This window comes from Danio rerio, chromosome 2 (genome assembly GCF_049306965.1).
Source record: "Danio rerio strain Tuebingen ecotype United States chromosome 2, GRCz12tu, whole genome shotgun sequence".
Taxonomy (NCBI): Eukaryota; Metazoa; Chordata; class Actinopteri; order Cypriniformes; family Danionidae; genus Danio; species Danio rerio.
Window position 1 is genome coordinate 50,717,877 of NC_133177.1, and position 13,729 is coordinate 50,731,605.

General features: G+C 38.7%; 1 protein-coding gene across 3 annotated transcripts in view; it reads left to right on the forward strand.

The window, feature by feature from the left end:
* Positions 1–13,729, forward strand: part of acsl3b (acyl-CoA synthetase long chain family member 3b) — a 43,138-nt gene that overhangs the window by 896 nt on the left and 28,513 nt on the right. For 2 of the 3 annotated variants that reach the window (XM_068224337.2, XM_073918313.1), the window contains exon 2: positions 5,645–5,710. The exons of the other annotated variant lie outside the window; for it this stretch is intronic. The gene's annotated coding sequence lies outside the window, so the exon portion shown is untranslated. The remainder of the gene's footprint in view (positions 1–5,644; positions 5,711–13,729) is intronic. 3 annotated transcript variants of the gene reach the window in all.

The window sequence follows — 13,729 nt, forward strand, 5'->3', positions numbered from 1 at the left end:
TAAGGAATACTTTTCTGAAATGTTATTAATAAGGAGAAAGTCCGAATGTGTGAAATATAAAACCAACTTTACCTCAATATCAGTGTGCTGTTGTGATATAATGGGACGGCAGTTTGTGGTGGGTGATAGTGGTTGACATGTTTCCAGATAATCCTGTGGATTATGCGCTGTCATTTGAAGGCCCGGAATTAGAATAGGTCTCTGCAAATGCAATTTGCTTAAATAGTAAACAGTTCAACTGATTTGAACCTGAATTGTAGAAATCAGAGCTCAACAATGAGTAGGCTTGGGCCTGTAGGGATGCTACGATTATAAATGTTGGTTGTACGATTATTGTCTTAAGAATATTCACGGTTATCACGATTATTTGCATTCATTGATTTCAAAACCCCACTAGTTTAAAACTAAAATTATTTTATATTCTGTTTTGTAGTTCGGGCCTAAATAAATATTGGTTACCGTTTTAAAAGTTTATTTGATTGTCGGCGTCAATAGCCTAGTGGTTAGTGCGTCAACACATAGCACCAAGATGCTCACGGCGACCCGAGTTTGATTCCCGACTCGAGGTCCTTTGCCGATCCTTCTCCTATGTCTGCTCCCCACATTCCCTGTCTGTAAAAATCTCCACTGTCCTATCAAAATAAAGGTGAAAACCCCTAATAAAAATCATATATATAAAAAAAAGTTCATTTGATTGACTATATAAAAATCAGTGGATATTATTGATGCATTTATTCAGTAAAATTGCTACTTTTTACAGTCATTCAATGTGTTTTTGGTCATTATCAATGCATTGTCACTTTAATTGAGCATGTGCAGCGCGGCAAAAATTGACCCAATGCCAAAACTATCACGGCACTGCTGCTTCAGTGACGCTCACGCCTCGCGCTGACACGCTGCTTCTGCATGCAGTAAGAAAGCTCTAATCTTTTAACATGGATGCCAAAAAAAAAGCATGCGCTGCTCACGCTTGCGGTCTGAAACAAGCTTGAGTCTTTCAGCACTCTCACCAAAAACACTCGATTGATCTTGGCTGGCGGATCAACACCCGCCACATGATCGCTCTCATCGGCGCCATTATTTGTACGTGGGTTTAAGTGGGTTTGCAAACCTGTCACAGTTTCCGCGGTCACAAAAGCCCCCTGTCATCTCAACTAGATGCGCCTGAAAAGCGTGAACGCGTTGCGTGCTCGTCCCTCCATTGGAAATAATGAACTTGCATGAGCTTGCCTTAATTAAAAGCCTCAGTCATAGTTATTCCAGTGATTGTCATAGTTATTTCTTAACCATATGAATCTAAATACGGTTTTAATTTTTTTTAGCAAAGAAATTCAATCATTTACTTTTCAGCTTAGTCCGTTTATTTATTAGTGGTCATCAGAACCGCTAACTTATCCAGCATATGTTTTACACATATGCCACAATACTGGGAAACATCCATAGTATACAAACTCTTTTACACACATACACTTTGGCCAATTTAGAGTGCTTTCATACTAGTACTTTTGGTGCGCAGGTTTGTTTGACGTCAGTGTATAGGATATCTTTAGCTAGTGTGAACGTGTCCTCTAAACTCAGGTGAGCACCCATGAACTGTAACCGAGGCCGAGTTAGCCTGAAAGAGGTGGTCTAAGGGTACGTTTCATGCAAACTCGAGTCCGTTTCACTTGCGGTATGAATGCAATCGTACCAAATAACAGAAGTGGACCGCCAACAGTATCAATAAACTGTCATATTCATAAAGTTCATTCGTGTGTGTATCACATACTGTACCTTGGTGACAAGCGGGAATGAGCCAGGGCAAGCACAGTAATAATGTCTGCTTGTCTCCTCCAGAAACAGCTTCTGCAGATATTGCGTGATGTTCTGAACGTTTATAATATCAATTGAACTTTGGTACGGTCTAGGCAATTGAACCAAGTGTGAAAGCACCCTTAGCTTACTCAATTCACCTATAGCGCATTGGACCTTGGGGGAAGTCGGAGGAAACACATCAACACGGTGAGAACATGCAAACTCCACACAGAAATGCCAACTGACCCAGCCGGGGTTCGAACCGGCGACCTTCTTGCTGTGAGGTGATTGTGCTACCCACTGCACCATCGTGATGCCCACAAAGATAAATTGTAAAACCTTAATGTGATCTGTTTCTCTAGTATATTTTCTTGCCATTAAAATGTCCATAGAAGCTTGCGTAAACAAACATTTTCATATTTTTTATTTGCTACATCAAATCTTTATTTCACTCAATGTAAAAATGAATTTGATTATGATCTTTTGTAGGGCTGTGCAATTAATCGAAAATCCGATTTCGATTTTGGCTTTTAACGATTATGAAAAACCATTAATCGAGATAAACGATTATTCCATCACGTACCGCCCCCTTTCCAGTAGCCTCGGACAGCAGAGCACACACACATCTAAAGCCTAGTTCACACTACAGGATTTTAATCATCAGCAGATCGCTGTGCTGTTCACACTACATGACTTGACTTTGTGTCTTTTAATCTCTGTGGTGTTCACACTACGCAACACTCTGCAAACGATCCACAAGAGGGGGGTCACACACTACATGATCTGACAACAACTCATTCCCCAACAGCTCATTCAAGCTACCAAACCACAGCCAATGAAATTTTGAGGGAGGAGTCGTCAGAAAAAGCTGAACTGCTTGAGTGCTGATTACATCACTGACAGCGTTTCAAGCTTTGGAGAAAGCATTTTAAAACATCGTCAAATCAGCTGATTTATCAGTAGATTAATCAATCATCTGCAAGGTTCCAGTGGATAGATAAACAGAGAGTTTTTAATTTTTGTAATTTTATAACTCTTTGAAATAACACTAACATAACTATAACACCCTGCCGTTTTCTAACTATCAGTGTATTTCTTTCTGACATTGTTATTTTTTTTATTAACAAAACAGTACAGAACTGAGCATTTCTGCCTTAAATTACCATATTGGTCAAAATGACTGCATGCATGTCTGATACTTTTCGCTGTGACTTTAAATATGTGTGCATTTTCTTGCCTGGCAACTTCCTGCTAACATAAACAAAACTTTCTGATGGCAAAAACATCAATTTACTTCAGATATCTTTCAAAACAGCATATTCTGTGCTGTTAAATAGCTCCTGTTTGAAACTGAAAATGAAAGCCAAGACCTTTAAGTGTTTTAGTATCTTAACTACATATTTATAGGCTGTATTACCAAAACAAATGATATTTTTAGGGTAATGGTGTCATTAAATATGATACCAGACATTCAAAGCTTAATTTTAATATCTCAATAATAGCTTTGAATGTAAATATGTTGTGACAATATGGCGTTTTATATGAGAACGGTCAGAATGAGCAGTATGGTAATTCTAATAGTTACAGAATTCTAGTTTCACTGTTAATATAGTCTACTCTCATGTCTGTGCTAACGCAGAATGAAGCCAGTGCACTGATGCCCATTCTGAGCAATCACAGATGTTTTCTGCTGAGCTCCTGAACACACAGGCATTCAGCTCATGCTAATATGCTCTCTCATTGGCTGCAGCTCGTCACTACATCTGACCACACGTGGGGTTGAGTCGGCCGACTGCTCTGGAATATTTAGCATGCTAAATGTTGGATTTCCGTCTGCGAGGTGTCTGCGACGCGTCAGCGAGCCTCGTTTATGCGTTGTTCAGACAGTAGTGTAGTTCACACAGATGTAGTTCACACATAAAGAGCGGCGAGCGCCGAGCACCCGCAGATTTCTTCCCGATCACAGCCCGATCTGTTGGCGAGCTCGTTAACTTCCAAATCGGGCTCAAATCAGGCTTAAAATCCTCTAGTGTGAACTAGGCATAACCCGATCTTAATGTGAGCGCTTTAATGGTCAAATACATGCACATTTGTGTCAGAGCGCGGTGTTTAGTGATTATTCATATTAACCCTCATTTGTGTAATAAACTAACAAGTTGAGAATCAAAAGACACGAGAAAGAGAAACCATATGAGAGCCGAACTATTCTTGAAGTGACAGCGTGCGGTATTCCTGCTGCTGCCAACTGTTTTTATTATTAATCAATAATAAAATTAAAAATACAGTGAAGATGCTTAAAGCACAGTTTAAACATCACAGATTTAATAACTCATTTCTAATAACTGATTTCTTTTATCTTTGCTATGATGACAGCACATTATATTTTACTAGATGTTTTTCAAGATACTGGTATTTAGCTTAAAGTGACATTCAAAGGCTTAATAAGGGTACATAGACAAGTCATTGTATATCAGTAGTTTCTTCTGCAGACAATCAAACATATGTATTGCTTAAAGGGGCTAATAATATCAAGCTATTAAAATAGATTTCAAAATATTCAAACCTGCTTTTATTCTAGCTGAAACAAAACAAATAATCCTTTCTCCAGAAGAAAAAAAATATAATAGGAAATACTGTAAAAAAAAAACCCTCTGTTATACATCATTTGGGAAATATTTATATATAAAAATAAATTCACAGGAGGACAAATAATTTTGACTTCAACTGATAATCGTTTTGAATAATCGTGATTACAATTATGACCAAAATAATCGTGATTATGATTTTTCCCATAATCGAGCAGCCCTAATCTTTTGTGTTTTAATTTTGTAATTATGCCCACACTGTTGCCTAATAATGGGGTCAGTTTTAGATTCAAGCCCTAATTCTGCCACGAATTTAACAAATCAGTTTCTCAAAAATGTAAATCCTTGTATCTAAAATTAATTTTCCCCATGCATTGAAATTTAGTAAATATGGGGTGCCAAATTGAACAAAAATTCAATTGTTTTTATATAATGCAGCTGAGCGGTAACTGAAGTGAAAATTCAGTCATCATTTCCTAGGGCTGTGCAATTAATCGAAAATCCGATTTCGATTATGGCTTCTAACGATTATGAAAAACCATTAATCGAGATAAACGATTATTGCATCATATACCAAAAGCGCGAAAGACCGCGTGCTTGTGTGAGTGTGCAACACGCGCACGCGCATAAGCACGCGGTCAGCATTCGGTCTCATTCGCACACTGAGACGAGCAGGGGAGCGCAGACATATGAGGCATATTCAGGCATCATATGAGCGCTTTAATGGTCAAATAGGTGTAAAAACGCGGTGGTTAGTGATTATTCCTATTAACCCTCATTTTTGTAATAAACAAACGAGTTGAGAATCAAGACACGTGAAAGAGAAACCATTAAAGTGACAGTGCGAAATGCTGCCGCCTGTTTTATCATTAATCAAACGACGAGAACCACCCGCAGCGTTCACGCGTAAAACCCATAAGAGGCCGCTATCAAACGACCGTCCGTCCGACTGGGTGAATGATTGATTGGCCAATCGGCCGACCCACCCTCCTTCTCCTTCCCTAAACCCAAGCAGTTTTACCGATTGACCCGCCCACCTACTTATTTCCCTAAACCCAACCAACAATTTACAAAAAAAAGCCATCCAGAAAAAAAAGCCCTCGTCTGATTTTCACCACGGTTTCGGTTTTTACCACATTCTCACCCTGTTTTGAACTTGTTCACTTTATTTTTTGGATTCTGTTTTTGTCATACCTGTTTTCTGGGACTGCTCTTCCCTGGACTCGAACCCGGTCATCATGGTCACTTCCTCTCTGTGCCTAAAGTCCGCCAACATACACGATGAGCTAACTGGACAAACTGGTTGCGACGGGAAAGTCTCCCACACGGAGGTAAGCGGTCAGCCGGCAAGCGCGAAAGGGAACAGCGTCATACCGCTCCGTAGCGTTTGCTTAAAAAATTAAATACAGCCATAGGTACCTCAGGCTACATAATTCGCGGTCTCCAGAAACGTCCGCGGGACTACGTTTTCAGAATGAACCTGGGTTGGTTTGGACTGTGAGGGGAAACCGGAGCACTCGGAGTAAACCCACGCGAACGCAGGGAAAACATGCAAACTCCACACAGAAACGCCAACTGACCCAACAGAGGCTTGAACCAGGGACCTTCTTGCTGTGAGGCGACAGCACTACCTACTGTGCCATTGCGTCACCATATAATACAATAAAATACAATAAAAAGGAAAAAAAAGGTTTTCCAAGGAGTCTTAACAATATTCAGGTATACAGTAATTGCATAACAAAATGTAAAATAATACTGCATAGTCTTTGTTGTATAAATTATTCAATCAAATGAATGATTATTGAAGTTACAAACGGTTCAATTTCTTATGCCTGATTGCTTTTAAAACCCTCATACACTCACAGGCCTTAAATATACACAGGCCAATGAAATTGATAATCTAGATCCAACCTTGCAGATCTTGTCCAAATGATCACATTGCAATATTGATGCTGAAACGATATATTGTGCAGCTCTACTATAAATAGTCCTAAGCAAGATGCTGGATCTCTTGCAGAGCGATCAGAGCTGTGGGGCAAATTTAATGACATTTATTTGAAATAACTAAATATAGAAAGAGGGGACGGATGCACCAAGCAAGACAAATATGATTTTATTCTTAAACTATTCTGCTTTCTATAGTATCCAGTCATGCTTTGTTCTGTACCGTCACTGGAAAATGATTTCATGTCAAATTGTAAGTTGTGTAGAATTGAGTGCTCATCCGTTTTTCGGTTTGAATTGATATCTTCCTTCCCTATGGGCCGGATTCACACTCTGAGCACGAGGTGATGTACCAGCCGAACAGGTCCGATCACTCCCAAGCTCTTCTAGTAGTGAATTATGGGGGATTATGGGTAGAGAATGATGGGCTCTAATTAGTAATCCTGATAGGTGTGTCTGAAAGTTACGGCAGTTCCTTTACTGATGCAAGCCCTGCCTGTGATTTTGTGCGTGGGAGGTACATCACATGTGGAAAAGAGAAGAGCACACTTTCCAAAGCTTGTTTTTTTTTTCTTAGTTCAATTCCCCGATTTAAGTAGTTTAGTAGTTACTCAACCTAAACCCCTTCCTCTTCTCCATGGTTAAGACAGCAGATTTGTCACTGACCTTTTGTGTGCTCAGTTTTTTTTTACACACAAACCTTGTTGATGCTTGCCCATGCTAAATGTTGTCGTCACCATTGTTAAGGCATTCTAAGAGGTTTTTAGCACATGTTCTGGCTGGCAGTAGATACACTTGGTATTGAAATGCATAGGCACCTGGGTCTAAAAAGTTGTAGTCGAAAACGTAGTCTAATTACAGGATCAAATCGATTCAATCACCACAAAAGTTTCTATTCTATTCTCAGCCTACAACCACACCAAAGCAAGTTATTTATATTTAGCTGTGTTTTACATTCATGTCCTTTCATGTCACTTGCTTTCATGTTCTTTTAAACTGGGCCTGGTTATGAAATAGTGAGTGAAACCATGTAGAATGAAAGTAGAGTGGGTGATTGTGCATTTGTTAATCATATTTTAATGGTAAAAGTAGTTTGGGATCATATGGTTATGCCCCTCCTGCATTTTTGTATTGTAAATAGGCAGCTGACCTACTTGACATCAATGCTTAAAACACTTGTACACATTTAAGGGCTAATTGGTATCTAAATGTCAATTACTATCGCTGGCTTTAATGCTCACTGTAGTAAGTGATTTTTGGGGTATCTGTAACTTTCAAAACAATTCATATATCCTTCATGTTTTCCATCTGAAAGGTTCATTTTATCCTTAACCTCTGGCTATAAAATGGGATAGCAGGTTGCAAGCTGATAAAAAGAAACCCCTCCTATTGTAATTAGTAATTATAATAATAATAGTTGTAAGATAAAAGGCTAGAAAATTTGAACTAATTCAAATCTGTTGAAAACAAGGTTGGATACATTAGTTTTTTTGCTGTTTTTCAAACACAACACAATTCGAGGCTCAGCGACCTTCTTGCTGTGAGGTGACAGCACTGCCTACTGAGCCACGGCGTCGCCTCCATTAAGATATGCTAGATGCTTATCAGTAAAATGACCTTAATATTTTAGTGTCAAGTAAATATGATCATGTTTTTCACCTGGGGATACTCATCCTGAGGTCCTCAGATTATGCGGAGTCACTGATTGGATCCAAGACCAGCGACGTGAAAATCCCAAGGATTCCATATCCAGGACCAGGCCATATCCTGAGCTGCTGCTGCGCTGATGGTCGTGGGGAGTGGAGAACATGAGTCTGTTTCCAGCGACGCTCCAGGGACAGACGAGTCTTCGCTGAGGCCATCTTCCAGCCTAAACCACGGCGAATGAATTTCTGCACAAGACTTTTGGCCAGTGGAGAAATTAAAATGGTCGTGCCCAACTGAGTCTGGTTCCCTCAAGGTTTTTTTTCTTCACTCCCATCAGGTGAAGTTTTTTTTCCCTCTCCGCTGTCGCCACTGCCTCGCATGGTTCAGGATTGGTAGAGCTACGCATCGATGAATTTGCTCTTCAGTGTTTGAACTCTCAGTAATGAATAAATCACACTGAACTGAGCTAAACTGAACTGAACTGAACTTAAACACTAAAACTTGAACCACACTGTTCCAGTTACTGAACCACACTGTTTCAGTTACTATGACCATTTATGTGAAGCTGCTTTGACACAATCTACATTGTAAAAGCGCTATACAAATAAAGCTGAATTGAATTGAATTGAATTAAATTGAATGTTTATGACGGATTTTGGGATTTTTGCAGCTTCATTTCTATTAATGGTCTGCGTGGACAAGAGAGGGAGTTAAATGTCAGGGCATGTCTCCATGAACCACATCTCTCTAGTCTGTGACATTCCTCTGGAAGGAAAGGTCTTCACGTCCATGTGTTTCCAGTCTCCAGGCGAACATATCTGGGATTTTCACGAGAGTCAGGGAATATGCTGTCCGTTATTGCTGCACTAGACCCTCTCACAGCGCTCAAGGCCAATGACTTTACCATATGATGTTTATCACAGCAGCATTTTGCCAGGAATGTACTAAACAGAAGTAGTTTAAGAAGTAGTTTAAAAGTTTTTTCCTCCTTCAAGACATTGGAGTTTCTCACAATATTGGAATTTCAGTGAGAGGCTCATGTCTTTGTTTTGGGGAGAATAAACAAAGATATTGAGAGAAATGTGTAGCTGTGTTCATGTGATGGAAGTCAGTGGGCTCCACTGTTGTTTAGTTTCCAACATATCACAACTTTTACTCAATTGATTTCATTTCAGTTAATCATGCAGCCCTAAATGAATGTCAGTTATCCTACAAAAATTGTTATTATCATGAATTAGTTTGGATAAATATATCCACTTCACTTCACTTAACTGTCATTTCATTTTGGCATCTAACTAACAATACTACTCTGGGCCTGTTTATGAAATAATGATTGAAGCCATGTGAAATGAAAGTCAGTGGGCTTAATGTTGTTTATTTTCTAGTGTACATATCTTTTAAAAGAAGTTATTGGAGAATCAAGAATAAATGTTCTGTAAATTCAGCAAAATGTGCATTTATTCAGTAGGGTTTGATGAAAAAGTAAAGACTGAATATACCTGCAATAATATTTCTAAATAAACTGTAATAAAGCGACAAAAGATTTGGTGTTTGTGTTTGAAAATTGATATGGAATTAATTTTTTTAGTGTTAATTTCGTCAGCGAAAATGGCTTAACATAAACAGAAACTTGACATTTTAGTAGTGCTGTAATGGATCACAAATCTCACGGATCGGCCAAAAGGAAGGAGACAAATTTAATTTGCTTTTTAAAAAAATAAACTTTTGGTTTTAACAAACAGAACTTAGAACCTGTAATTTTATTAAAAATAAAATGAAGAAATAATCAGCTGAATAAAAATAAACTATGAAATATTCAGTGGTGTGAAAAATTCACTGTTACTACTACTGTTGCTGATAACTCTAAACGTAGCAATCTAACATTATACTTTGTACAACCCATATTTATTTTTAGTCTCATTTTCAATAAATGATTCAGTTGTTCACTCACAAAACTTAATGTTTCATTGCTAGATGGATCATTTTTGAATAATTATTCAGTTGCAGATTTTTGATGTCTGGTTAAATAATGTAATTGCTTACTACAACTTTCATTTTTGAGACAAGTTAAACGCGTATGATGGTGATTTTAATCTTAAAATCCATAAACAACAGAGGTTTTATCTAAACTATAAATTGTTATCCCAGTACTGCTGTGTTATTTGACTGTTTGTAACTTCCTAACAAACTCAAAAGACTAGACAATCTGTTTCTTAAATTTAGAATTTTTCAAACACAGATTTGAATGCAGGGGAATGAATATTATTTAAAATTTGTTGCGTGGGTGTTGAGATCCTGATCTTTTAATGATTAATCGTGCAGCTTACACTGAATGCATTAATGCAGGCTGAACAAGTAGTGACAAAAACACCTTTAATAACCTAAGAAACCCACCACATCCCAAATAACCTAACGTAACTTTTTCTGCTATTGTTATATTTTACAGAAAAGCCTAAATGCTTTCATACATGTGATTTAAATGACGTGATAGGCGATCGTTACACATTTAGGATTAATCTGCAAGTTAACAAAAAAATGTATTAGATTAATCCGCAGGTCACATGTGTTCTGAATTATATTCATTAGACGAGCAGATCAGAGCATGTGCATTCAGCTTTCCATCACATTACTAGCGCAGAGAACATGTCAAGTTTGTGTTAAGCATTAGGCAACAAACCTTTTTTGTGCTTTTTTCATTGACGAAATTAACACTTCTGAACAGAATGCTAAAGCAGACCTAGTTTTTGTGTTCAAACTAGCAGTGTTGCTCATTAAAGCTCAATACAGACAGCGAAAACGCAGATCTTCTTTTGTGTGTGCTTTTGATTTTCTTTTACACATTTTATAAGCTCCTCATGAGCTTTCAACTAATAAACAAAGCATAACATTCGCACAGTGCACAAGCAGCACACAGCATTGTTTTGGTTGTTCAGGCATCATATGAACATATGAGCCTTTTAGTTTTTGTTAGTTTGGTACATTCTGCCTTAATTTGACAATGTGAGTGAATGCTAATGTAGAGTTCAGACTAGGGTTAGCGATGTTGACAAATTTGGGATCGTACAATGTCTTATGTGAAACATCACGATGGCAAGGGCATCCTCGTCATAAGCGGAGGTGAATTAATTATTTATAATTAATTAATTCATAACAAATTAATTATTTGTAGCCTACCGTTTCAACTACCTGACCCGCATGGTCTTTGTTTTCCCCATAAACAAGTCATAAATAAATAAAGATAAGTTGCACACAAATTACCACCTGTCAATTACTTTTTCCACGGGAGGCTGGTCGGTAAAAAAGGTGCACAACCAACAGGATCTGAGGTTTTCACTAAAATATTAAGTACAAGTGTGAAAGTGAAAGATTGAAGCAGTGTACTGATTCTGTGACTCGTTACCTGATAGATTCAAAAGACGGAAGAGTCGTTAGATAGAGACAAAACTAATTAAATATCACGTTTAACAACTATAGTGAGACACGATCCAGCGCTACATCCTTGATATACTGTCCGACGTGCACTGCTCTCTGGAGCTCAGACAAGCGCATGACAGTGTGTGTGGCTGTGTGTGTGTGTGTGCGTGCAAACCAAGTTCGAACTGCATGATATTCAAAGTAGTCGTGTCACAGATGTTTTCCCACTGCATGATCTATCTGGGGTAGCATGCAACTGCTGCCATGTTTACACAGCAACATGGATCAGTCACAGGGGGTTTCACACTGCATGACTTTACAATAGAAAGAATCGCCGACAACTTTGTCTCGGTCTGCAAACTTTGTATTAAAAGCAAACACACACAAGAAATGACATGGAAGCAACGCAAGCTCACATAGTATATCTTTTGTTATTAAAGGTTCAGGACACACTGGATAACTTTAACAGATGTGTGTGTGTTGAGCATCAGTGAAGACAATGTTAGCACCTGTCAGCTTTAATTGTGGGGAAAACTGGATAATTTTGAGCTTTTGTCAGCTAATTTCAGCTTCCGGGTTTAAAATGATTTTTGGTGCGGGATCAAAATCGGCAACGTAGCACAGTACTGCAAGTGCAATGATGACGTGTCGGTTTCTCATTATTATTCATAGCAGAGTTTTCTTATCCTATGAGAAGAGCCGGCTGCTTTATTATTCATGAGACGTGCCAGACCTGCCAGAGTCAAGCCCGAGCTGTGAGACACGGACCCACGGCACACAGTATTTAGCCGTTCATGAAGGCTCATATGCGTTTGTTTCCATCATCCACGGGGTTTGTTACATGTTTTCCTCCGCGATCTTGTCAGGGACGATCATACAGCAAAGCTGTGTGTGTGCTGCTAGCATTTTTGTTGGGAGAGCAGCACGAGAATTAGAGAATGGCGGATGCTGTCTTTTATCAGGAGTTCATTCACATTCAGACACATCACTGTGCTGCTGTTTTTGCCTAAATCCTCCAGATTACCAGCAGGACTAAAGGTTAAAATAGACAGGTCAGGAGATCTGCTGCACTGAGTCTGCTGGACACGGGGATTGAGGGAGAAGTCCTCATTTATAGGGTTTACATGAACACGATTATCTTTATAATGATATAAATTGTGGTTATGTGTATATGAAATTACAAATAACAAATCTAGCAGGGCATTAAATCACTGTTCATTTCTTTGCATTTTAACTTTGTAAACTATAAACTCATGCGTCTCCTCACAGTTTGTCTCATTTTGTGAGCTAACTGACAACAACAGTTGTTCTGAAGTAGACTTTAACTGAAAGTTGGGGGTGTCATGGCCCTTTAACTACATAATGAGAAAGAAGCCTTTAGTGGGGTAGAAAATGTACTTATTTTGCTGACCTGTGTTTTGAAGGGAATTAGCAATTTCCAACTTTTTTTTTATTTTTCGACCTGGTTGTGGTATTGCTCGGATGACATGTCAAACATACACAGGTGCTCCTGCCACAGTTCAACTAGTTTTTCGTCCATTTCTTGGGTCCATATAGGTCGAAAAGAAGTCCTTAACTTCTCCCCCAACCTCCCGCTGGCCTGCAGATACCCACACTAGTGGATGCTGCTCTCTCATTAGCTGTAGGTAATCGTTGATATTATTTTCAATCAGAACAAATATAGCATGCCAAATATCAGCGACTCATTTGCGATTATCTCAGATCATGTGATTGATAGTTCACACTGAGTGGTTGTTACTTACGTGAATGAGCACCCATTTCCCTGTGATTTCAGGCATTTGTCAGAGATTTCTCAAAACCTGTCGGCGAGTCAAAATCGGGGCTTAAATCATGAACTAGGCATAAGTGAACTAGCACCAAATGTATAATTTTCTTTTTTGGTCTGGAACCAGGAGAACCAAACTACAAGCGTGAACATAACCCTGCATGCGTTGTTGTTTTATAGACTTATCAGCTCTCAAAATATCAATACAGTGACATTGGTTCATCACAACTCCTGATCACTACTACTGAGGGAAATAATTGATTTCACAACTGAAGCTCTAAAAAAGGAATGTGTTTCTGCTGAATAGATGATATGTGAGAACATCTGGCTGTCCTGCACTGTCCTTTTGACCTTCCTCCAAAGAATCAAAGCCACAGAATGAGTCTGCAGCTTATATTTTTCTCAAAGAGAACATTGGAAAGTGGCCGTTTCCTCGTTTGTTTTCACAGTGTTGTGTTTATCTCAGATTGTAAAACATGCGTCTTTCCCAGAGGGTTTTTTTAGGCACCAGAGGATCATTGACCTATTTTGAACATCAAGTTCTGCTCGTACTGTAATA